Raw genomic sequence first — 24,384 nt, forward strand, 5'->3', positions numbered from 1 at the left:
CCCGTGCCCTGAGTGCTGTGGGGGGGGGGGTGTCATCCTTAAAGACTTGATTCCCAGAACTTTCAACTACGTTGAACAAAATGGGTATCTTCAAATTTTGATTGAATATGTTTGGGGAAAAGGTGGGCGTGAGAGTGGGGTTAGTTGTTCTTCAATCACTTTCGACTATACAAAAGGGCTCTAGCCCTTTCATTTTCCAATCGAATGAGTCCTTTTTGAAGCTTCTACGACAACTTCTTCTATAAAAACTTCATATCCCCCGGGGCATAACTCACTGTTGTCATCCTCAAAAACCTAATTTCCAGAACCTTCAACTACGTTGAAAAAATGGCTATCTCAAAATTTTGATTGTGTGTGTTTGAGGAAATGGTGGGCTTGAGAGGTGGGTTAGTTGCCCTCCAATTACTTTTGACTATTAAAAGGGCGCTAGCCATTTCAATTTCCAGTCGAATGAGCCCTTTTTGAAGTTTCTACGACAACGTGTTCTATAAAAACCTTATATGCCCCCATGGCATAACTTACAACCTTTGCCCTGAGGGCGTGGGGAAGTTTTCTCCTCAAAAACATAATTTCTATCTGGAAATCAACTACGCTGAACAAAATGGCAATCTAAAAATTTTGATTTGATGTTTTTGGGGAAAAGGTGGGCATGAAAAGGGAGTTAGTTGCCCTCAAATCACTTTCGACTATTAAAAAGGGCACTAGCCCTTTGAATTTCCAATCGAATGATCCCTTTTTCAAGTTTCTACGACAAAGATTTCAGTTAAACTTATATCCCTCCAAGGCATAGCCTATAACTGTTGCCCTGAAGACTGTGGGGGGGGGGAGTGTCAGGCTCAAGGTATAATTTCTTGAACTTTAAACTGCGTGGAACAAAAGGGCTATCTCAAAATTTTGATTGGATGTGCTCGGGGAAGTCGTGGGCGTGGAAGGGGTGTTAGTTGTCTTCCAATCACTTTTGACTAGTAAAAAGAGCACTAGCAATTTCAATTTCCAATCGAATGAGGCTTTTTTGAAGTTTCTATGACAACGCGTTCTATAAAAACCTTATATACCCCAGGGCATAACTTACAACCCTTGCCATGAGGGCTGTAGGGGGCTCGTCATCCTCAAAGACCTAATTTCCAGAACTTTCAACTAAGTTGAACAAAATGGCTAGCCTCTTCTGAAGTTAAACAACCATCCCTTCCATAATAACCTTTAATTTTGCCTGGGCATAACTTACAACCTTTGCCCCTAGTCTCTGGGGATTGTTTCAGCCACAAAAGCCTTGTTGTATGATATTTAGACTGTTTTGAATAGAATAGCTATCAACATTTCTATGAAGGGGGAGAGGTTAGCTGCCCTCTGATCAGTTTGACGCTTAAAAAGGGCACTAGATCGTCTGATTACCAATCCAATGAGCACCCTTTGAAGTTTATATGGTAAAAATTACAACCCTTGCCCGGAGGGCTGGGGGGACTTGTTATCCTCAAAGTGATAATTTTCAGACCTTTCTGATAGGCTTAACAAAATGGTTATATCGACATTTTTATTGAAAGTGCTTGAGGAAATGACTGGCGTGGAGGGAGACATTTGCCCTCTGATCACTTTCGACTAATAAAAAAGGCACTAGCTCTCTCAATTTCCAATCAAATAAGCCCTCTTTGAAGCTTCTACGACAAAATTTCTATAAGATCGTTAAATGCTCCAAAGGCAAAACTTACGACCCTTTTTCTGGGGGCTATGGGGGGAGGGTAGTCATCCTCAAAGATTTAATTTCCAGACCTTTAAACTGCATTGAACAAAATGGCCATATCAAAATGTTGCTCAGAAAAGTTTGGGGAAATGATGGGCGTGGGAAGATTCTGCTTTTGTTTACTTTCGACTATTGAGAAGGGCAATAACCCTCTCAATATTCAATCGAAAGAGCCCTTTTTTAAGTTTTTACGACAACATATGACATTACATGCCCCAAGGGCATAGCTTACAACCTTAGCCCTGAGGCCTCGGGGGGGGGGGGTTCATACTCAAAAACATAATTTCCGGATCCTTCAACTACGTTCAACAAAATTGCTATATCAAAATGTTGATCGGAAGTGTTTGAGAAAATGATGAGCATGGGGGGGGCATCCGCCTTTCGATCGCTTTTGACTATTACCAAGGGCACTAGCCCTCTCAATTCCCAACAATAAAAACCTTATATGCCCCCAGGGCATAACTTACAGCCCTTACACTGGGGTATGTGGGGGGGGTATAATCTTTAAAGACTTAATTTCCAAAACTCTCAACTACGTTGAAAAAAATGGATATCTCAAAATTTTGATTGGATGTGTTTGGGGAAATTGTGGGCGTGAGAGGGGGGTTATTTGCCCTCCAACCACTTTTGACTACTTAAAAGGGCACTAGCACTTTGAATTTCCAATAAAATGGGCCTTTTTTCAAGTTTCTATGGAAAAGTTTTCAATAAAAACCTTATAGGCCCCCCAGGGAATAAAAGACCTAATTTCCCGAACTTTCAACTACGTTGAACAAAATGGCTATCTGAAAATTTTGATTGCAAGTGTTTGGGGAAATGGCGAGCGTCAGAGGGGGGTTAGCTACCCTCCAATCACTTTCGACTATTAAAAAGGGCACTAGCCCTCTCATTTTCCAATTGAATGAGCCCCATTTGAAGTTTCTACGACAACGTTATCTATAAAAACCGTAAATAGTCACAAGGCATAACTTACAACCTTTGCCCTGGGGGCTCTCAGGGGTTTGTCATCCTCAAATACATAATTTCCAGAACTTTCAACTACGGTGAACAAAATAGCTATCTGAAAATATTGATTGAATGTGTTTGGGGAAATGGTGGGCGTGAGAGGGGGGTTCAGTTGCTCCCCATTCACTTTCGACTATTAAAAAGGGCACTAGCCCTTTCAGTTTCCAATCAAATGAGCCCTTTTTGAAGTTTCTACGACAAAACTTTCTATAAAACCATATATGCCCCCAGGGCATAACTTAAAACCTTTGCCCTGATGGTTGTGGGGGAGAGGGTTATCATCCTCAATGACCTAATTTCTAGAACTTTCAACAACGTTGAAAAAAATGAATATCTCAAAATTTTGATTGTATGTGTTTGGGAAATCGTGAGCGTGAGAGGGGGATTAGTTGTCCTTCAATTACTTTTGACTTTTGAAAAGAGCTCTAGCCCTTTCAATTTCCAATCGAATGAGCCCCTTTTGAAGCTTCTACGACAACTCCTTCTATAAAAACTTCATATTCACCCGAGGCATAAGTTACAACCCTTGCCCTGAGGGCTGTGGGGGGGGGGGAGTGTCATCCTCAAAGACCAAATTTCCAGAATCTGCAACTACGTTGAAAAAATTGCTATCTCAAAATTTTAATTGGATGTGTTTGGTGAAATGGTTAACGTGGAAGGGGTGTTCGTTGCCTTCGAATCACTTTCGACTATTAAAAAGGGCACTAGCCATTTCAATTTCCAATCGATTGAGCCAATTTTGAAGTTTCTACGGCGACGATTTCTATGAAAACCTTGTTTATCTATGAAAATACTTATAACCCTTGCCCTGAGGGCTGTGGGGAGGGGGGTTGTTGTCCTCAAAGACCTAGTTTCTTGAACTTTCAACTATGTTGAACAAAATGGCTATCTCATAATTTTGATTAGATGTGTTTTGGGAAAAGGTGGGTGTGAGAGGGGGGTTAGTTGCCCTCCAATAAATTTCGACTAATAAAAAGATCACTAGCCGTTTAAATGTCCAATCTAATGAGCTCTTTTTTGCCGTCAAAATAAATTTTGACGTCTCAAAATTTATATTCCATAAAAACCTCATAGGCCTCCGGGGCTTAACTTACAACCCTTGCCCCCATTTTGCTAAGCCCTCATTTTGCTAAAACATCCATCTAGGATGCTTAGATCATCACCATTATATTAGTCTAGGAGAGTTTTACTTTCAAAATTCTCTATTTGCTTTTGCTGAGCTCTTTAGGAGAAAGTTAATCAAAATGACCTGTATAAATAAGGATATGACGTAACATTTTGTAACTCATGATGTAAGGAGGAAACCGTCTCTTAGCATCATTATAGCACTTACCCTCAAATGAGCTGAATCAAATGCTTGCTCATAATTTATCAAGTTGACATATAAAGGGTTTCGATGACTCGGGCAATTTCACTCTTTAACTTTAACTCTTATCACTAGCTGTGGCCCTGTTCCTATCTTCCTATGGGGCAAGTCCAGATTTACTTTTACCTTCCAATTTATTAACATACAAGTACAATATTTTATTATTATGGCGTCTGACTCTATCTTCTAGATCTTCAGCATTTTCTTTCATGGCCTCTACTTCACAAGTATTCAATTCACGTTTTAATGCTTTCTTCACTTTCGTTGCATTTGTCTTATTTTTCAAATTGTCTATCCCTCAACTAATTGGTGAACATGCTCCTCCTCCTATCTGTCACATGCATGTAAAATAGTAGAGAGATTATATGTAATCCTTAATGTGAAGTATTCTTAGCGTGAACTTTAGTACTTTAACTTTTTTCTTATCACTAACTTTGGCCCGTTCCTATTTTTAACTAGGACAAGTCCAGACTGAATATTTTTTCACAATTTATCAACATACCAATACAGTATTTTATTTTTATCCCATCTGGTAGTGTCTTCAAGATTTTCAGCAATTTTATTTATAGCCTCCACTACACACCTCTTTAATTCATATTTTAAGGCTTCTTTAATTTGTTAATCACTCAAATAATTCGTGTACAAGTCTTTCAGTTGCTTCTAACTTTCTCCTCTAAGACCCCATTAGTGGCTTCACAGACTATTTTCCTCAATTTATTTCATTAGTCTTCAGACTGTTGAGTATAGCATTCAATTCTTCCCGGAAAGTTTCATCCTGGAGTCTACCAACGTCTCAGCTTCCCGGAAGGTAGTTACGCTTCCTAATTTTCAGCTTTAGATTAACCCTAGATACTAACCCTAGACATTTTGAACATCAACAACAGCACTGCTATATACTCTTGTATCGTGTGTCGATTCAGTCAGTCTTCGATCAACAATAACATGGATCAATAAGGCTAGCTGTCTTAACCATCATGAGAATACCATGATAACTTATGGGCCATTTTATGACCATATATTGTATTCGTTATAACTATATTATTATACCAACAAAATTGTAGCAGTCTGTAACCATTAGCTCACTGTTTTATTTTACTACATCAAATTGATTTAGGTTAAAATACCATCTTTCCCTGTTTCCACTGACCTGGGCATTAAACAAGCCTAATAAAAATACCATATTTCTGATTAGGACCCTGTCTATTTCTTCCAGTAAATAAAATTCATCTGAGGCACTACTATCTCCATCAGTTGGCTCTACAGGGACATATACTATTATGACTGATACCCTGCATTATATCCCTCATCATTCCCGAAATTTCTCCTCAATAACCTTAGCCTTTTTGGACACACCCAGGATCAAACCTTTCCCTCTTCTTAATGCTAAATGCTGCATATAAAAAAGGGACAAATCGCATAATTTACATTCCTTGCCCATGGGACTGTGGCACATGACATCCCTGGAGGCATAATTCTCAGACTATCTTGATTATTTTGAATAAAAAGCCTTTTTATGATTTCTATTAGTGTTAATAGGGGCATCTAAAAGCGCAGGGACGACGGGTTGCCCTCCATTCCCTTTTCTGCATCCCTCTCAACGTGCTTCTAAGGTTTCAACTTGATAAACAGAGCCGTTTCTTAGATATTTCTGTTGTGCCCTTACAACCTTTCCGCCTATAATGTGTTTTATTTTGCCTGCCATCCCCTTCAACATTTTTTAAAGTTTCATCTTAACACCCTTAAGATTTTTGGAAACAGAGAATCAAACATGCCTCCTTTTTTCAATAACTATAACTTACAACAATTCCCACGGGGCCTGTGGAGATTCTGTCTTCCTCAGAGGTATAATTATTTGACTTTCCCACTATTCTGAACACTATAGATGTTTCAGAATTTGATCTGAAATCTTTGGGCGGGAGGCAGTTGAAAAGTGAATTGGATTCAGACTGGTTGCCCTCCGGCCAGTTTTCGACATCCTCCCAGAGGCACTTCATATGGAAGGGATGGTCTTATAAACTTTGGAGGGGTCATTCGATTAAAAATTTGAAGTTCCCTTTTTAAGACTCTAAAGCTATTGGAGTGAAATTAGCCCCCATTCCCCACACCACTGTCCTGCAATACTTCTAATAAAAATTTTAAGGTAGCTATTTTGTTAAAAACAAAATTCAAAGATCAAATAATGGAAACTCCGGGGTCAACATAACCTGCCAGAACCCGGGGACAAATGTTGACCATTATACCCCGGGGGCATATAAGGTTCTTATGAAAGGGGTCTAAAAAGAGGTCAAAGATCAGATATGCCCCCCCCCCACCCAAATGAACAAACTATTAGCAATACTTTATTCTAAAACATAACAGAGCTGACCCAGGGCCCTACATTAATGGATCGACCCCTCCCCTCCCAAAAAAAAAGAGACTTTTTAACGATATTTTATTCCTAGAGAATTCCTGCCGAACTGACTCTTCCCACTGACAGTTCCCGCAGAAAATCCCAACTTTTAAAATTGAGTCTCCAAAGAGAAAGTAAAATAAATAAAACAAATTTCTTATAGGATTTGTGGCAAATTCCCCCGTGTAATTTTTCTCCTTCAAGGCATATCACCTAAAACTTCACACCCAACAGAAATTAACCCCGTAGAAAATTCCTTTCACATAAAATCCACCCCCTCCCTCCGAAACAAAAAATGTCTTGTATACCTTCTAATAACAAATACTATATGTTAACAATGGAATTTTTTTAAATTGCAGCCTTTCCCCGGGGGCTGTAGGGTTATTACGCCTTTAAACTGTGCTAAACAAATGGGTATCCCAAAATTTTGGTCGACTGACTTTTGGGAGGGGTGGGGGAAGAGTTGTCGTGAGGGGGGAGGCTAGTTGCCCTCTGATTTTTTGGTCACTTAAAAAGGGTACAAGAACTTTTAATTTCGTTTTGAAAAAAATCCCTTCAATCTTCTAGGACCGTTGGTTCGGTGCGATCACTCCTAGCAACAAAAAAATAATAATAATAAAACAAAAAAACACGCATACATGATCTTTCAACTGGCAAAAATGCAAAATTTAAAACTTTTGCAGACAAAAGCTAGAACCACCTACAGTAGTATTCTCTGATACGCTGAATGTGGTGGTGTGATTCTCAATCAGATTTCTAGGGGGAGGGGTGTTTTTTCCTTTAATTTAAAAAATAGCGCTTAATTTTGTAAAAAATAGCGCTAAATAGTGCATAACTGTTGATCGGCAGCATATTTAGAAGCAGCATAAAAAGACAATTCTTTTTATGTACCTATTCTTATCAAAATTCCGTCTTTTACACTTTCAGTTACTATTGAGCCGAGTCGCTTCTTATTTACAGTTCGGAACGACGAACTGTTTGATTATTAAGTTACATAAGGCGATCAGGGCATTGGCTTTGCCTTTTTTTTTACTTTAAAATACTTTTTCACAAAATAAATTTTTCAAAGAAAAGTGAAGAGCTATGTTAAACCACAAATGAGCAGAGACAAAATCAAATAATTATCCAAGCAAAAATTACCCAAATTACCATCAATAATTAAATAAAGCCCAAATGGAAATCTCAAAATTTTGATAGAATGTGTTCGGGGAAATGAAGGAGTTCCAGAAGAGGCAGTGGCTCTCCAGTCAATTTTGACTCTTTAAAATGAGCTAGAGCCTCCTCCAAAGCTTATTTGACCACCCCTCTATAAAAGTACATATGCCCCATAGGCATAGCTTGCAACCCCTGCCGCTGGACTCTGTGAGATTGAGCCAATACCGGTGGCATTGTTATATGATCTTTGAACTATTTTGAACAAAATGGTTATCTCAAAATTTCGATGAAATACATTTGTGGAAACGAGGGTGTGTATGTTTTTTTTTTGGGGGGGGGGGAATAGTTCCATTGGATCCTTTTTTATTTTTAAAAAGAGAAGTAGAACTTTCAACTTCCAATTAAATGAGCCTTCACCAAAGTTTATACAACAACGCATTCCATAAAAACCTTATATGATCACGGGGCAAAATTAAACCCTTTGCCCCAGGCTCTGGGGGGTTTTGTCAACCCAAAGGTTCTTGTTGTATGATTTGTGGACTATTTTGAACAAAATGACTATCTCAACGTTTTGACCATATTCATTTAAGGTAAAGAGAACGAGGCGGACCTTGTTGCCCTCCGATTACTTTTGACTCTTAAAAGGGCACTAGAACTTATGATCTCCATTTGATTGAGCCTCAACCAAATTTTATACGACAATCTAGTTCATAAGAACCTTAAATGAACAACAAGCCTAACTAACAACTTGTTGTTCCAAATGAACAACTAGTTAACAATGAACAAGTAGCCTAACTTGTAGCCCTGGCCCTGAGGCCTGTGGGGGGATGAAATCCTAAAAGACATAATTATTGGACCTTCCAACTGTGCTGAACAAAATGGCATTTTCAAAATCCTGATAGGATGTGTTTGGGGAAATAAAGGGCGTTGGGGGCCCGGCAGCCCCCCCCCCCCCCCAATCACTGTTTACTCTCAAAAATGGCACTAGGACTTTCAATTCTCAATTGAATGAGCCCCATTTGAAGTTTCTACGACAACTCCTGCACGAAGTGCCTTGCTGAGAAAAAAAAACAATAAATAATACATTGGGCCATCCACAGCGCTATTGCGCTGCCTATGATTCAAAGCAGTTACTGCTTAATATTTGTTCAATTTAATATACATGTTGAGAGTTGGATAAATGATTGAATGAATGAATTGACTAAGATCTGTAAACACAACATGCATTAATGAAAAAATGAAAAAGGAGCGCCTAATCCTCTAGAAACACAAATTCAAACGCAAGATATTAAAGTTTCATTAAAAACGCCCAAACTGCGATCAAATATTACGATGCGGAGTTTTCATTGCATTAGCGAATAGCTTTTCAATAATTGAATTAAATTTAACCAAAATTATGGTTTTTAAATAATAATCAATTAAAAAATTTGGGCTGGAGAAATGACGATTAGTTTGGATCGAGCTATATAGAAATAAGAAAAACTTACTATGGTATTTTCCCGAAAAAACTGTTCCAAAACTTCCTTTTCCAAGCACAGAGGCACAGTCAGAAGTTAGCTCTCCTCCCGTAAGAAATTTTGCCCTTTCAGGTGTATCTACTTTAATGGACTTGGTTCGTCCTAAGCGTCGCTTTGGTGATCCTAGAAGGTCATCAACCGATGGTATTGACAGATTCCGTTCAGTTGGTGTTTTATCCCTTTCTCTCTTGTCAAAGGAAAGGGTAGACTTCTGGTTGGTTTTTGATCTAGTATTCGTAGTGCACTGATTTGTTATTAGTGTTAATGGAACTCGATGAGGAGAACGATTTCGAAAGCCTCTGAAATATATTTAGTGTAAATAATTATTTTATGGCAATACGCACTGTTAGAATAGTGGGCTGCAACAGTATGCATAATATGCGTAAGTACTTTAAGAACACAACAGCAGAACATTTCAGGAAGGATAGCCTAAAAAGTTTGAAAAATTCTAAGGTGTATTCAAACAGTATTAGGTATAAGCAATACGATAGGAGAATATTTCATGGAGTCTTTCCTTATTATATCAGACTCTTAACAGCAAAGGGCTACGTAATAAAGTGTGATCAAGTATGTGCATTCAAAATCAACCAAAACAAAACAATGAATGGGCAGGAATAATAGGAATTTTCGCAAGTTATTTGGTAGCTTTCAAACACTGGGATTAATGATCCCTGAGTATGAAATGCAACTGTCCATGCCAACTTCTAGGGTAAAACCGATTGGTTTCCCTTTTTCTGAAAGAATACTTGTAAATTTCCTTACATATACATCGCAAATATTATTATCTCTAGTTAATTAAACTCTGACCACATAGGTAATTAAAAGTTGTTCTACCAGTACATCATTCTTCTTGAATAATTTTTTTTGGTTACCTAAATTTGTGGGATATATCTTTGGTATACACTCTTATTCAAAGGTGTAAACTACCTTTTTTTAAGGAATTGAATTAATAATCGTAATTATTTTCGCTTTGTTTCAATAGATTAAACAAAATAAAAGCAACTTTTTTTTAACAAAAGTAAAGAGTGAAGCTGTATCTTAGTAGCATGGGGTCAATACGTCCCGTGAGCGAAAAATTAGCATTACCAGTTACTATTCCTGTAACAGCAACGATGACCTACTTATATGAGCATAGTACAAGAGATACATCATTAGCATTATCCAGCCGGCATCTCATTGCCACATAAATGTCTTGGCATGATTAACAAGATAAAACAAACCGTTTCATTTGATTTCAAATTGGTGTAATAGAATTTATGATATAGCATTAAACTTTACTTGATAGCAAAGAGTGCTTATATCAACACTTCTTTTAGAGGGAAATTGTGGTCATCCATGTCCAACCTTCAAGGAGCCCAATACCTCTCTCCAAACGTCCCCCTTGCTTTTTCTTAACTTAGAATTATTTACCTTTTGACCTCTGAATATTTTTTTTCCTTAGATAATTTCGGAGACCACACTGCCTTTCCATGACGATAAATAAAAGTTCAAATAGGGATAAAATCCTTTTAATAGACAGTGATTGATAGAAATTCACAAAAATACTAGATATTTCGGTCACATATACAGTGACCTTCATCAGTAGTAAAACTAAAATAAAACAATTTAAAACAAAAGTTTATATACTAAATAAAATAACACTACATATTGTTTGAATCTCTAATTCTTTTCAAAGCAAAGGCGGAAGCTATTCTCTTTGACCTTCTTGGATTCGGTTCATTAGGGTTCAATGATATAACATTTGGACAAAGGTCAACTACATTGGGTGAATTGAACTTTACTCTGTCAGATTTTAATAAATTATCATAGATAGAGTCCAGCCCATATTCACCTGTATCCCGATTCAAAGCAATATTCTTGAATAAGATTTTCTTTATTTCCAGAATTTCACGAAAATTTTGCTTTAAACCCCGATCCCTAGAAATCAAAGAGATATTCTCGAACAAAATAAAATGGTCTGGAAAATTAAAAATATGTTCTGAAAGGGCTGAAGGACTTTTATTTATCGTCATGGAAAGGCAGTGTGGTCTCCGAAATTATCTACGTCATATTTATGGGGATGATTTGACCAAAATTGTGGATAAATATATAAACACTCAGAAAAAACATGCACATGTTATCAACCAACAGGATTTTCTTGTACAATGTAAGAAGATGAGAATTGTGCCACCTTTACTAAAATCCAATTTACATTTGGGTACTTTCAAGGAAAAAAAGTTTGAATGAAGCTTACATTTCAAGACTTTAAATCACACTATTAAGGATAAAAGTCGAAAAAGAGCTTTAATATTGAGAGATAAACTTTCCCTGGAAAATCTTATATCAAAAAAGGTTACTGTAATTGACTTTTTTTTATTCAACAAACAGGAAAAAATCACTTCAATCATGACTTTCGCCTTTCCAGAAAAAGATTGCTAAAAAAAGTTTTTGAAATTATCAAAAAATAATGCGGTAATACCTTCGTCAATTCTAGGACCAGGTGTGTTTAATTTTTCATCAAGAAATTTAACGATACAAAAACAATCAGTGTTTGAAAAGGGTCCGAAATTTTGTTTTAAACCGGAAAAAGTCCCCTTTGAAGACATTATATCTTCAATAGAAACATCTTTGCACAAAAACGCAAAGCTAATAAGATATGTTAGCTAAGTAAGAGATTCCACCGTAAAAACCCAGTCTAATTTTTTATTGAAACCGAATTTTCCTAGTACGACCATCAAAGACATAAGAATTCTTAAAAACTTGAAAAAGGATGATTCAATTACCATTACAAAAGTAGATAAGAGTAACGCTTTAGTTGTGATGAATACTGAGGACTACGAATCAAAATTAAGAAGTTTACTAAAGGATGAATAAGCATAGAAGAAGCAATCGTATAATCCGACATACTCTTTTACAAATAAGTTTAAGAAAGAATTGAAGTGCTTAAAGGATGAAGGAAAAATTACACCTCAACTCTATTACAAGTGCCTGCCACGCAGTTTTTTGTGCCCTAAATTATATGGGCTTCCCAAGATTCATGAGCCTAACCTACCATTACGACCAATTTTGTCAAATACAAGGTCACCTACAAGTGTTTTGAGCAAGTGGTTAGTGTCAATCTGTAAACCACTTTTGTCTACACAAATTTCGTACATCAAGAATTCTTCGAATTTGGTTGAAAAATAGAACAAAGTAGATATTTCTTAGAATTCTTCGCTTTCAAGCTTCAAAATTGTATCAATGTACACAAATTTTGATGTAGAAGCAGCCGAAACTCTTCTATAAAGAAATCTGTTAAGAAATTTTGACTTGATTAGTGGTAAAACAGATTTGGAAGTTTGTGTAATTATGTATTTAGTAAGGTTGTGCAATAAGTTCTCTTATTTTTTTCAATTTAGAGGGAGTCCATTTAACAAATAAATGGTTTACCTATGGGGGCCCCTTTATCCCCTTTATTAGCTAATATTTTTGTGGAGAATATTGAAACAATTGCGTTAGATTCATATTTTTTAAAACATATTTTCTGGGGCCGGTATATGGATGACATTATTTTAGTATGGGATTATGGTGAGGAGGAATTAAAAGGATTTTTGGAACATCTTAATTGTTTGGGAGGGGATTTAAAGTTTACCGTTGAATTGGAAGAGAATGGGAAACTTCCTTTTCTTGATGTTCTTCTTTTGAAAAATCAAAATAGTCTGGATTTTAAAATTTACAGATAACCGACAAATAGCAATAGATTTTTGTCTTATAGTTCCGGTCACGTTCGCCAAGTAAAAATTGGTTTTATCATTTCTTTAACTGACCGGATCTTTATTATTTGCTCTCCAAAATTTCTTGAGGAGGAGTTGTCTTTTCTAAAGAAAATACTAATAAGTAACATGTATCCAGAATGGTTAATTAACCAGACTTTTTCAAAAAGAAGAAAAAGGTTTCTAAAGATTTCTAAGAAAGTCGTGGAACCATCTCGGGAGAGTGAGGTATTTAGTTGCTTACCATAGGTACCCGGGCTAAGTGAAAAACTTAAAAGAATTTTACAGAGTAAGGGTTTAAAGGTAGCTTCAAATAGTAATAATACTTCGGGCAGTTTTCTAAATTCTGGGAAGGATCTAACTTCATTGGGGCAGCAAAGTGGGGTTTATCACATCCCATGTACTTGTGGAAGCTCATATGTGGGACGTACTAACCATAGTTTGGAAATGAGATTATTACAACACAAAGATTCTATTTCTTTGGCTTTAAAGCAAGATTCTAAGTCTGAAGATTTCACTTCAGCTCTTTCAGAACATATTTTGAATTTTCCAGACCATTTTATTTTGTTCGACAATATCTCTTTGATTTCTAGGGATCGGGGTATAACGCAAAATTTTCGTGAAATTCTGGAAATAAAGAAAATTTTATTCAAGAATATTGCTCTGAATCGGTATACAGGTGAATTTCGGCTGGACTCTATCTATGATAATCTATCAAAATCTGACAGAGTAAAGTTCAATTCACCCAATGTAGTTGACCTTTGTCCAAATGTTATATCATTGAACGCTAATGAACCGAATCCAAGAAGGTCAAAGAGAATAGCTTCCGCTTTGCTTTGAAAAGAATTAGAGATTCAAACAATATGTAGTGTTATTTGATTTAGTATATAAACTTTTGTTTTATATTGTTTTATTTTAGTTTTACTACTGATGACGGTCACTGTATATGTGACCGAAATATCTATTTTTTTTGTGAATTTCTATCAATCACTGTCTATTAAAAGGATTTTATCCCTATTTGAACTTTTATTTATTTTTTTTCCTTGGAAATTTTTTCTTTTTTTTGCATGCTTTCAATGACATTAAACATATTCATAACGTAAGAAATTAACTATTGATACTTTTGAAATAAGAAATGAAGATTATATATATATATAAATATATATACATATATATATATATATATATATATATATATATATATATATATATATATATATATATATATATATATATATATATATATATATATATATATATATATATATATATATATATATATGTATATATATATATATTGTATATATATATATGTATATATGTATATATATATATATATATATATATATATATATATATATATATATATATATATATATATATATATATATATATATATATATATATATATATATATATATATATATATATATATATATATATATATATATATATATATATATATATATATATATATATATATATTATTATTATTATCCCCGTGATTGGGTATGAGCGGCTGCCGATTCACGAATACAAATTTATGCCAATCCAGTGCTACAAGTGTCAATGCTTCGGCGACGTAGCAAAGGCATGTCCAAATCCCCCAAAGTGCTCCCGTTGCGCTGGGAAATACTCCAGCTCAAAGGACAATCCCTGCCAGAACCACCTCAAATGTGCTCTACGTGGTTCGGCAAACCATCCCTGTTACAGTTTTAAATGCCCTGAAGCACAGAAAGCGTTAAAAAAATGAATAATCTTGAACTTAAAGTTGTATCATGGAACATGAATGGTGGAGTTCCGGCTAAACTACCTCTGGTTGAGTAATTAGTACAAGAATATGGCGTAGTATTTTTACAGGAGCCCTTCCTTACAGCAGAAGGACTTCAACATTTTGAGGTCAATGGCTGCTCCAGCGTATTCAGTGGTCCTGCAAAGATTTCTGGCAGAGGTATACCCTCTAGTGGCATTTCGATAATGGTACGCAGAAATCTTAATCCCTCCTTGTACAAGCAGTCTGATTTCTTCGTCGGTGTCCGAATTGCTGATACAGCCCTATTCTGTGTCTATATGCCCACGGATTATCGTGACGATGAATCTGATGCAAGATTCAATGTTGCTTGTGGACAGATTTGTGGAGCAGTTGACGGATGTGTTACGCAAAAACTGTCATGCATTGTAACCGGAGACATGAACTGTAACCTGTGCGACAACAGCCCGAAAACTCAGGTTCTGGTTGCTGCCTGTGAAAGTCTCCGTGTACTTGAAAATGACCTGGACTACACGTATGTACATAACTCCGGCTCTGTATCCTCCCTTGACTCAATGCTGTGCTCTGCAGATGTGGAGACAAACGGAAAATGTAGGGTAAAATTAAGCATCTGTGCTTCCGACCACCTACCCATCTCAAATGTGTTCTGTGTTACTAATAAACCTACTCAGCCCGATGAATGTCACCGTAAATGGGTGGTAAAATCTGAGTGGGGAAAAGCTGACTCTGCCCTTTTCAAGTCCATGTATGATAATATACTTGAAAAGGTAAAGGTCCCATTTCAACTGCTTCAGCAAGGTTCGCCTGTTCCCGATAATGAGAAGCAGATACTCCTCAACAATTACTGTGCAGAAATTACACATGCCCTACGCTGTGCCGAAAAGGCTGCAGTTCCGACACGAAAAGCTCGAATCAGAAGTGAAAATCCACAGTGGTCTCAGAATGTACAGTTGTCCGAGTCTTGTAGTCGATCTAAATTCTGGTATACACTATGAAACGAGTGCGGGCGCCCTCATCAAGGTGTCTTGAATGATATCAGGCTATATACTAAGCGAAAGTTCGCCAAGACCCTTGCTAAACACCGAACCGACTTAATGGACCAGAATTGCAAAATGCCTGAAGGTGACCCAAATGCAGTCTGGAAGTATATTAAAAAGAAAAGGAGTCTGAAATCTCGTAAAGAAGAAATTTTGCCAAGTGAAAGTGATTGGAATAAATATTTCACCGACGAATTCTCACCACCAAACAAGGCTCTCGAGGAAGAGTTCGAAAAAGAGCTCGACTCCCTCCTAGCGTCAAATGACCGAAGTGTCGGGTTTGTTGTTACTGTCTCTAGTATCCGTCATATGTTATCTAAACTGAAAAAGAAGTATTCTCAAGGTGATGATAATATTTGTGGAATGCATCTGGCTATTGGGGGTGACAGTGTGTTAAATCCCATTGCTCTTATGTACCAGATGATCTTTAACTGCGGTCTTGTCCCCGATGTTTTCTGTGTTGGCGTCGTTACACCAGTTCCCAAAAAAGGGAATGATCCCAGGAACTGTTCATCATACCGCCCCATAACTGTTGCGCCGGTATTCTGCAATCTCATGGAAATGCTTGTTTTTGGTGACCTAAGTGAAGCTTGTTATACTCCCGATTCGCAATTCGGGTTTAAGAGTGGTACTAGTCGCGAGCATGTTCATTCGTTGATAGCTAATCTTTTGCTCAGTGCTCACGATAATAATGATACACTTGTTCTAGCAAGCCACGATGTACGTAGAGCATTCGACTCCGGTATCCACGCACATATACTTAGTTCTGCTTGTAAATGCGGAGTTGACTGTTCGGTTGTCGTTGTATGGAGGAGCATGTATAGGAGACTGAGAGTGAAGATTAAAGTCCCCACTCATCGCGGTATGGTGGTATCCACCATAGTTATACCTGTCCGTATAGGTATCCGGCAAGGCTCCATTACTTCCCCTCCCCTATACAACAACAGTATTATCGTCCCCCAAGACTCTGCCAAAACGTGCTGCATAAATCTAGGTATAGACGTGTCTCTCATCAATTACGCTGATGATATACTTAACGCACGTAGGTCTGTTTCAAGGGTTGAGGATAATTACAATATATTGAGTGATGAATATGCTAAGATTGGGCTAGCTTTTAACACTGCCAAAAGTGAAGTAGTTGTTTTTCGTCACAACACGAAAGATTAGACCCCAATGAGTGTGCTTCTAGGCGCCCCTGCGGTGAGCTCACAACCTTCTCTCACTTATCTTGGACTGCCAATCACTTCATACATGTGATCTACTCTTGACTCACTGTCGGAGCATTTTTCAGAAAAGGCACACAAAGCATACGGACTACTCCTACCCTGCAAACGTATGTAAAACCGCCATATACTTGGAAGGCTTTATTCCGTGTTCGTTATCCCGCATGTTCTGTCCCTCTCGCCGTTTTGGTCTCTTTTCACCGAATCAGATAAGCGCTCAGTCCGTCGGGTTTACTATAAGTATGCAAAATATCTGTTAAGTGTTGCGCCATGGGAGAGAAATTTAAGAGTTTCGAAAAATTACAGCGTTGCGGACCCGACTACTGCAGCTACTGAGCGAATCGTCCGATTTCGGCGTTCGCTCAATCCTGATCATGATATGTACCGAGTTATCGTAGGCTAGTTTGATTACGAGTTTAGTATGCTGTATATAGATTGTTATTGAAGTCTTGTTGTTTCTCTTATTGCGTTTTCTTTTTCTCTTTTTTTTTTCTTTTTTTCATTAATCCGTTGTGTAACCTTGTGTTATTTATGATGGGAAATAAAAACCATTCATTCATTCATATATATATATATATATATATATATATATATATATATATATATATATATATATATATATATATATATATATATGTTAGTTGTGATTTTTTCTGTTAGAAAAATTATGTTCGTAGTGACTTTTTTATTTTTTTTTTTACTTAGTTTTTTTTTTTAATTTAGAAATTTCAACTTTTTTGCCGTCTTTAAATGACAGTATAAGACAAGACATAATAGACATGTTTTACTAGAGTCTAAAATGGGGGATCTAGGTTCTTACCAAAGTCTGAGAGAGATGAATCAGATTGTTTTTGGAGTTAGAGAAATATAAAGTGGGAATTCATCAAAATTCAGTCAGACACGGATACTACTATATGCACATAAGTAGTATACTAGAGTCTGAAATAGGTGAATTAGGTTTTTTTTACCGAAGTCTGAGAGAAATGAAACGGATTATCTTTAAAAGTTAGAGACATATGAAGTGGGAATTTATCAAGATTCAGTCAGACACAGACACTACTACCTGCTCACAAGTGGTATACTGGAGTCTGAAACAAATGAATTATGTTTCTATACAAGCCTGAGAGAGACGAATCGGATTCTTGTAGAGTTACAAACATATGAAGTGGGAATGTACCAAAAATCAATCAGACAAAGAAACTATTACCAGACTCTATTATACTAGAGTCTCAAATAGTTGAATTAGGTTTTCACCAAAGTCTGAGAAAGATGAATTGGATTCTTTTTAGAGTTAGAGACATATGAAGTGGAAATTTATAAAGGTTCAGTTAGACATATACACTAATATCAGATCACAAGTGGTATATTAGAGTCTTAAATAGGTGAATTAGATTTTTTTTAACAAAAGTCTGAGAGGGATGAATCGGATTCTGTTTTAGAGTTACAGATATATGAAGTGGGAATTTATCAAGATTCAGTTAGACACAGACACTAATATCAGGTCACTAGTGGTATACTACAGTGTAAAACAGATATATTAAGTTTTTACCTAAGTGAGAGAGAGATGAGTTGGATTTTTTTGGAGCTAAAGACATATGAATTGGGAAATTATTCAGATTTAGTTAGACACAGACACTACTACTAGCTCAATATTGATATACTAGACTATGAAATAGGTGAGTGAGGTTTTTACCGAAGTCTGAGAAAGATGAATCGGATTCTTCTTTGAGTTAGAAACATATGAATTGGGAAAGTGGGAATTTAAGTTTAGTATACAAGTGGTATACAAGAGCATGAAATAGATTAATTAGCTTTTTACCTAAGTCGGAGTGAGATGAATCGGATTCTTTTTAGGGTTAGAGACATATGAAGGGGAAATTTATCGGGATTCAGTCAGACACAGACACTACAACCAGCTCATAAGTGGTATACTAGAGTCTGAAATAGGCGAATTAGTTTTTTTTTATCAAAGTCTGAGAGAGATTAAACGGATTCTTTTTAGAGTTAGAGACATATAAAGTGGGAATTTAACATAATTCATTCAAACGAATACCCTACTACCAGCCCACAAGTGGTATCTAGTGTCTGAAATAGGTGAACTAGGTTTTTACCAAAGTCCGAGAGCGACGAATCGGATTCTTTTTAGAGTTAGAGACATATGAAATGGGAAACATCAAGATTCAGTCAGACACTACTATCAGCTCACAATTGGTATACTAGAGTCTGAAATAAGTGACTTAGGTTTTACCAAAAGGTGAGAGAGATTAATCGTATTCTTTTTAGAGTTAGACAAACATGCAATGGGAATTCGTTAGAATTCAGGTAGACATAGACAGTACTATCAACTTACAAGGGGTATACTAGAGTCTGGAATAGATGAATTAGATTTTTACCAAAGTCTGAGAGAATAGATCGGACTCTTTTTAGAGTTAGAGACATTTGAAGTGGAAATTTATCGGGATTCAGTAAGACACAGGCACTACTACCAGCTCACAAGTGATATGCTAGAGTCTGAAACAGGTGAAGTATTATTATTATTATTATTATTACTATTATTATTATTATTATTATTATTATTATTATTATTATTATTATTATTATTATCTTTATTATTATTTTATTATTATTATTATCATAAAAAGAAAAAAAGACAAAAAAACAAACAACATAAAGAAAAAAAAAACAGAAATACACTGAATACAAATTACAATTATTAAATAAATTTCAATTATATCAAATGTAAAAAATTGCTTTTTACTCGTGATTTATAATTCCCCGATTATGTTGACACATTAAATTTGTAGGTGCAGCGGCTGGATCAAAAACCCCATAATGTCTAACGAGAAACGAGTTGCTTGTCCAAATTGGAAAACGGAGAAGGTATTTCGGAAATCTAAAGTAACAGGAACGGATTAATTTTTTTCGGGTTAGAAAGAAACTTATAGGAGGGTGCAGCTTAAAGTATTTTAGGAAGGGTAACAGCATTGAAAAGCCTTACAAAAATTTTGCGGTTAAAGCGCAGCTTCCAGGAGACAACTTGTCCACATGCAGCCGATATTTTTCTTCTGAGGTGATTTACGAGAAGGTTCCGATTCTGGTTGATTGTTGATCCTATAGGGAGACTTAAATAACAAATGTGATGGGCAGATTTTGCGGAATAAATTCCAAGGTTAGAATTAATGGGGCTATTCGTCCTGTTAAAATAAACGACTTCAGAATTTCCCAGATTAAAGCTGAGACCAAGTTTTAAATATTCTGACTGAAGAACTTTGAACATTTGCGAAATCCCCATACGGCTTATGTCAAAAATATCATTAACATATCTTATAATAAATACATCTAGAAAATTATGAATACATGAGGTAGGAACAGCGTCTTGAGCATTGATTACGGAATTATTAAATAGACAAGATGATGAGATGGATCCCTGACGAACACCTTTAAATACCGGTATATACATATCATTAAGATTAGGAACTGAATTTATTTCAGAAGAAATTTTTAATTTTTAATTATCGAGCCAGCTGACAGATCTTTTAAAGACCAAACTATGGCTGGATTTAGGCCTCACCTAGTGACACTTAACAGAATAGAAGGGTGGCTTAGGGAATCAAAGGCTCGCTTAACGTCGTGGCTGGCAAGAACTAGGCTATCACTAGAAGAGTGAGCGTCAAGCAGGATATTTTAAAATAGCGGATAGAGCATCCTTTTAGCTGACCCTACGGTGAAATCCAAACTGAAGAGGGGGACTGTAGCACTTTTCTTCGAGCTCATTAATAGATGTTAATTCGAAACGTTTAAATAGAAACTTGACTACAATAATAGGACGGAACAAGGAGAACTGACTTGTTGTTTTACCTTTCTCGGGAACTGGGATGAAGTCTCTTATACGGAACGTTGAAGGAACAACACCCCGAGTGCAAATAATATGAAATAAAATAGTAAGATTCTCAACTAGGCTATGATGCTCCGACCTAATATGGAGAGCACTAATATTATCACACCCAGAGTAGTGTTTTGATTTTAACCAAACAATAGCTTCATTAATTGACTCTGTGCCAACAACAGAATCGGAGGTCTGACAATTAGAAAGAAAAGCATTCAGCTCAGACTCAAATGACCGTTGTAAGTCAATATTAGGAGGAGAGAATTCGGACTGAAAGTAAGACAACTACTCATTTGTTGCAATACTTTCAGCTGAGACTCAAAAAGATGAGGGAAACTATTTTTAAGAAACCTCCATGAAATATTTCGGTCATATAACACCCAAGAGGATTAATCATCAATCAATTTTATCCTCTGGGCGGCTAGAACCTTTGTAAATTTCCTTTTTAAATATATACGAATTCCAATCAATAGCGAGGCCTATTAAAATCATTCCAAAGTTGCAGCCAAAATTAAGTCTTATTTCTTGTGGAAACAAGATCAGTATTGAGTGACCACCTTGGAATATATGAACTTCGGAAAGTTTTCGAAGAAACAGCAAAATATCCAGTCAAACGAAGTGCGTTACAGATTTCAGTCCAATAGAGATCAAGTTGCAAATAGCTGTTTCCCCTCGAAGCACGCATCGCCCGTTGGAAAAGGTTAAATTGGATTTTTATTTCCTTTAGGATATAAGATGAGATGTTTAAAAAACTTGGTTTATCTTGTTTAGACCAGTCTTTAAATATAGAGGTTTTAGGCAAAGCGGGTTTAGCCGGTTTAGGGATAGTTAAAATAGGGAAAAAGAAGGAAATGGAAAGGTGGTAGGAAAGCTGATTGTATAGATGCACTTCAACCTGGGAGATTTCAAGATCATTTGAGCTCAGAACATGATCAAGATCTGACATGTTAGAAGAGTTATGGATATAAGTAAAATTAGAATTTTTGGGGATAATGGAAAAGAAATTCTCAAGCAAACTTAAGATAATTGAGGAACGGGTACTTAGACTAACCTCACTTAAATTACAGTTAAAATTCCCTACAATTACACAAGATATACCAAAGGGTTTGGTTTTATCAAAAGAGGTGCTTAGTCGTTCACAAGCAATAGAAAATAACCTCTCAGACATGATATTTCGGTAATTAGTTGTTAGATAAAAAGTTGTTAGAAATTTAATACTAAATTTCCGACACGGACGGCTAAATAAGAGTCACAATAATCAAAAACACTGGAGGATACACTCGTAGCAACAAGAGTACACGATTTTCCTAGCGGTCTATCTCGGGACGTTGACTTCTTAGCTGACACCGAGTAGATCTTAAACATAAGGTTTGTTTTAAGTAGCTTCACACTGTGGAAAGTTATCAAATGTTCCTGCAGACAAATCCCATTAAAAGTACTGCAGAATTTATTTAAAACACAGATCTTATTTCGAATGATCCATTCACGTTCCAAGATACAGTCTGTAAATTATTAAAAACGCTCATTATTCACAACTTGTTTCTTTTTTTTAATATGGCTGGAGCAGATGGACACTTAAAGGAAAAACACGGATGGTCGTTAGAGCCAAATAGAGTGAATTTCATTTTCAGTGAGTAGGGTGTTCTTTATTCAGTGAATGAAGGACATTTTACTCACTTAATTTATTTTTCAGTGAGTATGGCGCTCACCTTCACACCAAGAATATTTCGGCAGATTTTAATTGCCAAGGCAACAGAACTCTTTATTTGCTGTTTTCGTACATGAAGTATTGCTGACGTGATAGAGACTGTTACATCGAGAGTAGTGCCCAGTAATTTTCGCATAATAAAATTGGACGGTGTGAGTTGTAGCTTTATATTAATCCTAACATTGGGAGGCAACCATTGAGGTATATTAAATATCTCCTTATTTAGTTTACCAACTAAATGTAAATCTTTAGTTGTCACATCTCTAAGAATATTTGTAATGTAAGTGTCCGTTTTATATTCGTATCCAATAACCATACTTCTCAAGAGCTAATAAGACATTGGAGTCATCAACATGATTGTATATATTTTGCATAATTTGAAAGATTATTGCTCGTGCTCACCAAAGTTTCATTTATGTAGACACTTGTTTGTCTAAATAAATTGTGTAGCACACAATCTTTATATGATAACCCATCGGCTTGACTTGGTTTTTCATTGTTAGATATTTTAACAATGACATTTAAATCTGTAAATGTTTGAGTCAAATCTATGAAATAATCTTCATTATAATATAAATTTGAAAAATAACGTTTTCAGAGAGCGGTTCTTGCAGATAAAATTGTTCAGAATACCCATGTTTTACACTGACATCTATATTTTCTGCGTTAAAAAGATTTAGAGATGAGTTGACTGACGGATGAGATACTTTATGTAGTATATATACCGTTTTCTAGAAAAAGAAATCCCTTTTCGATCTTTTTACTTTCTTTTTTGATGTTTAAAACTTCCGGGCTGAGTTGAGACTGACAAGTGATGAGGTCATATTTACCCTTTTTAAACCTTTTCTGCTTTGTCATGATTTCAATCGCTCGACAAGATATCACGCACTGGACCTGAGATTTTGTGAAACACTTTCTTTAAAATCCTCCCCAGAGCCCCAATCATGTAGTTTAGAGAACACAAAGTCCGTGGAAACCGGTGCAATATTTTTTTTAGCCAGTGGCAGTGCAGAGCGAAACACTTTAGCAAACTAATTGCCAAGACCATAACCAGACATTGACGAACGACCCCTGTAATAGCCCATTCCATGACCTAACTGTCGTGGTCCGAAAGTAGCAACATAGCAATCAATATCAGGACATAAAAAATGAGTTCTATTCGCCATCTAACTGATTGGGTCGAAAATGACATGTAATAAAAGCCAAACCTTTTGTTATCGCTGCAGGATCAGCCAATTTACTTCTTAATGTTAAGTGACAGAGCTCCAAATACGAAGTGTTGACTGGAATGTATTGAAGGTGCTTTATATTTTAGTGATGATTATTTTCACTAGATATTTTCCGTTCACGAACACGTAGGAAGAGGAACGTTACTATTGCCAAATATCATTAGAGGTCTATGCTCAATAGAGGTTTTTCGTTCGAGAAACTGTAGGAGGGGAATATTGGTTTTACCGATCTTGATCTCTCGACAAAGGATGCATAAAGAAATATAAAATTCTAAGATGAGATGGCGGGTGGATACTCTACGAAAATAACACGATTCATGTCACTAGAGCTTCCAGAACTTTTACCATTGATAATATTATCTTTAAAACCAAGAAAATCTCTTAAATTATCGTTGAAAATAACCCTTTCATTGTCAATGGGTGAACTAATGTAGAATTTGTCCTCTTCCATTGAATAGTTGAATTGAAAGGCACCATTTTAGGAGCAGAATTTTTGTTGTTGATAGCTTGACACAAATCATTCATGCTCCCAAACCCCTTGTATGTAAATGTGACAAAGGGATATCCGTATGAATTGCTCGTTTCAATTATATGTTGATAATTATCGACCCCCAATCATATGGTTTACT

At 36.1% G+C, this 24,384-nt stretch overlaps 1 protein-coding gene across 1 annotated transcript in view; it reads right to left on the reverse strand.

Moving 5' to 3' along the window:
- The window catches only part of LOC148944136 (serine/threonine-protein kinase mos-like), a 246,452-nt gene extending 236,993 nt beyond the window's left edge, over nucleotides 1-9,459 (reverse strand). The window contains exon 1 of the mRNA XM_089099838.1: nucleotides 9,141-9,459. The gene's annotated coding sequence lies outside the window, so the exon portion shown is untranslated. The remainder of the gene's footprint in view (nucleotides 1-9,140) is intronic.
- Nucleotides 9,460-24,384: the final 14,925 nt, after the last annotated feature.

The sequence above is a fragment of the Artemia sp. Qi Xiang Cuo genome, chromosome 14 (genome assembly GCF_049724085.1).
Source record: "Artemia sp. Qi Xiang Cuo chromosome 14, ASM4972408v1, whole genome shotgun sequence".
NCBI classification, from domain to species: domain Eukaryota; kingdom Metazoa; phylum Arthropoda; class Branchiopoda; order Anostraca; family Artemiidae; genus Artemia; species Artemia sp. Qi Xiang Cuo.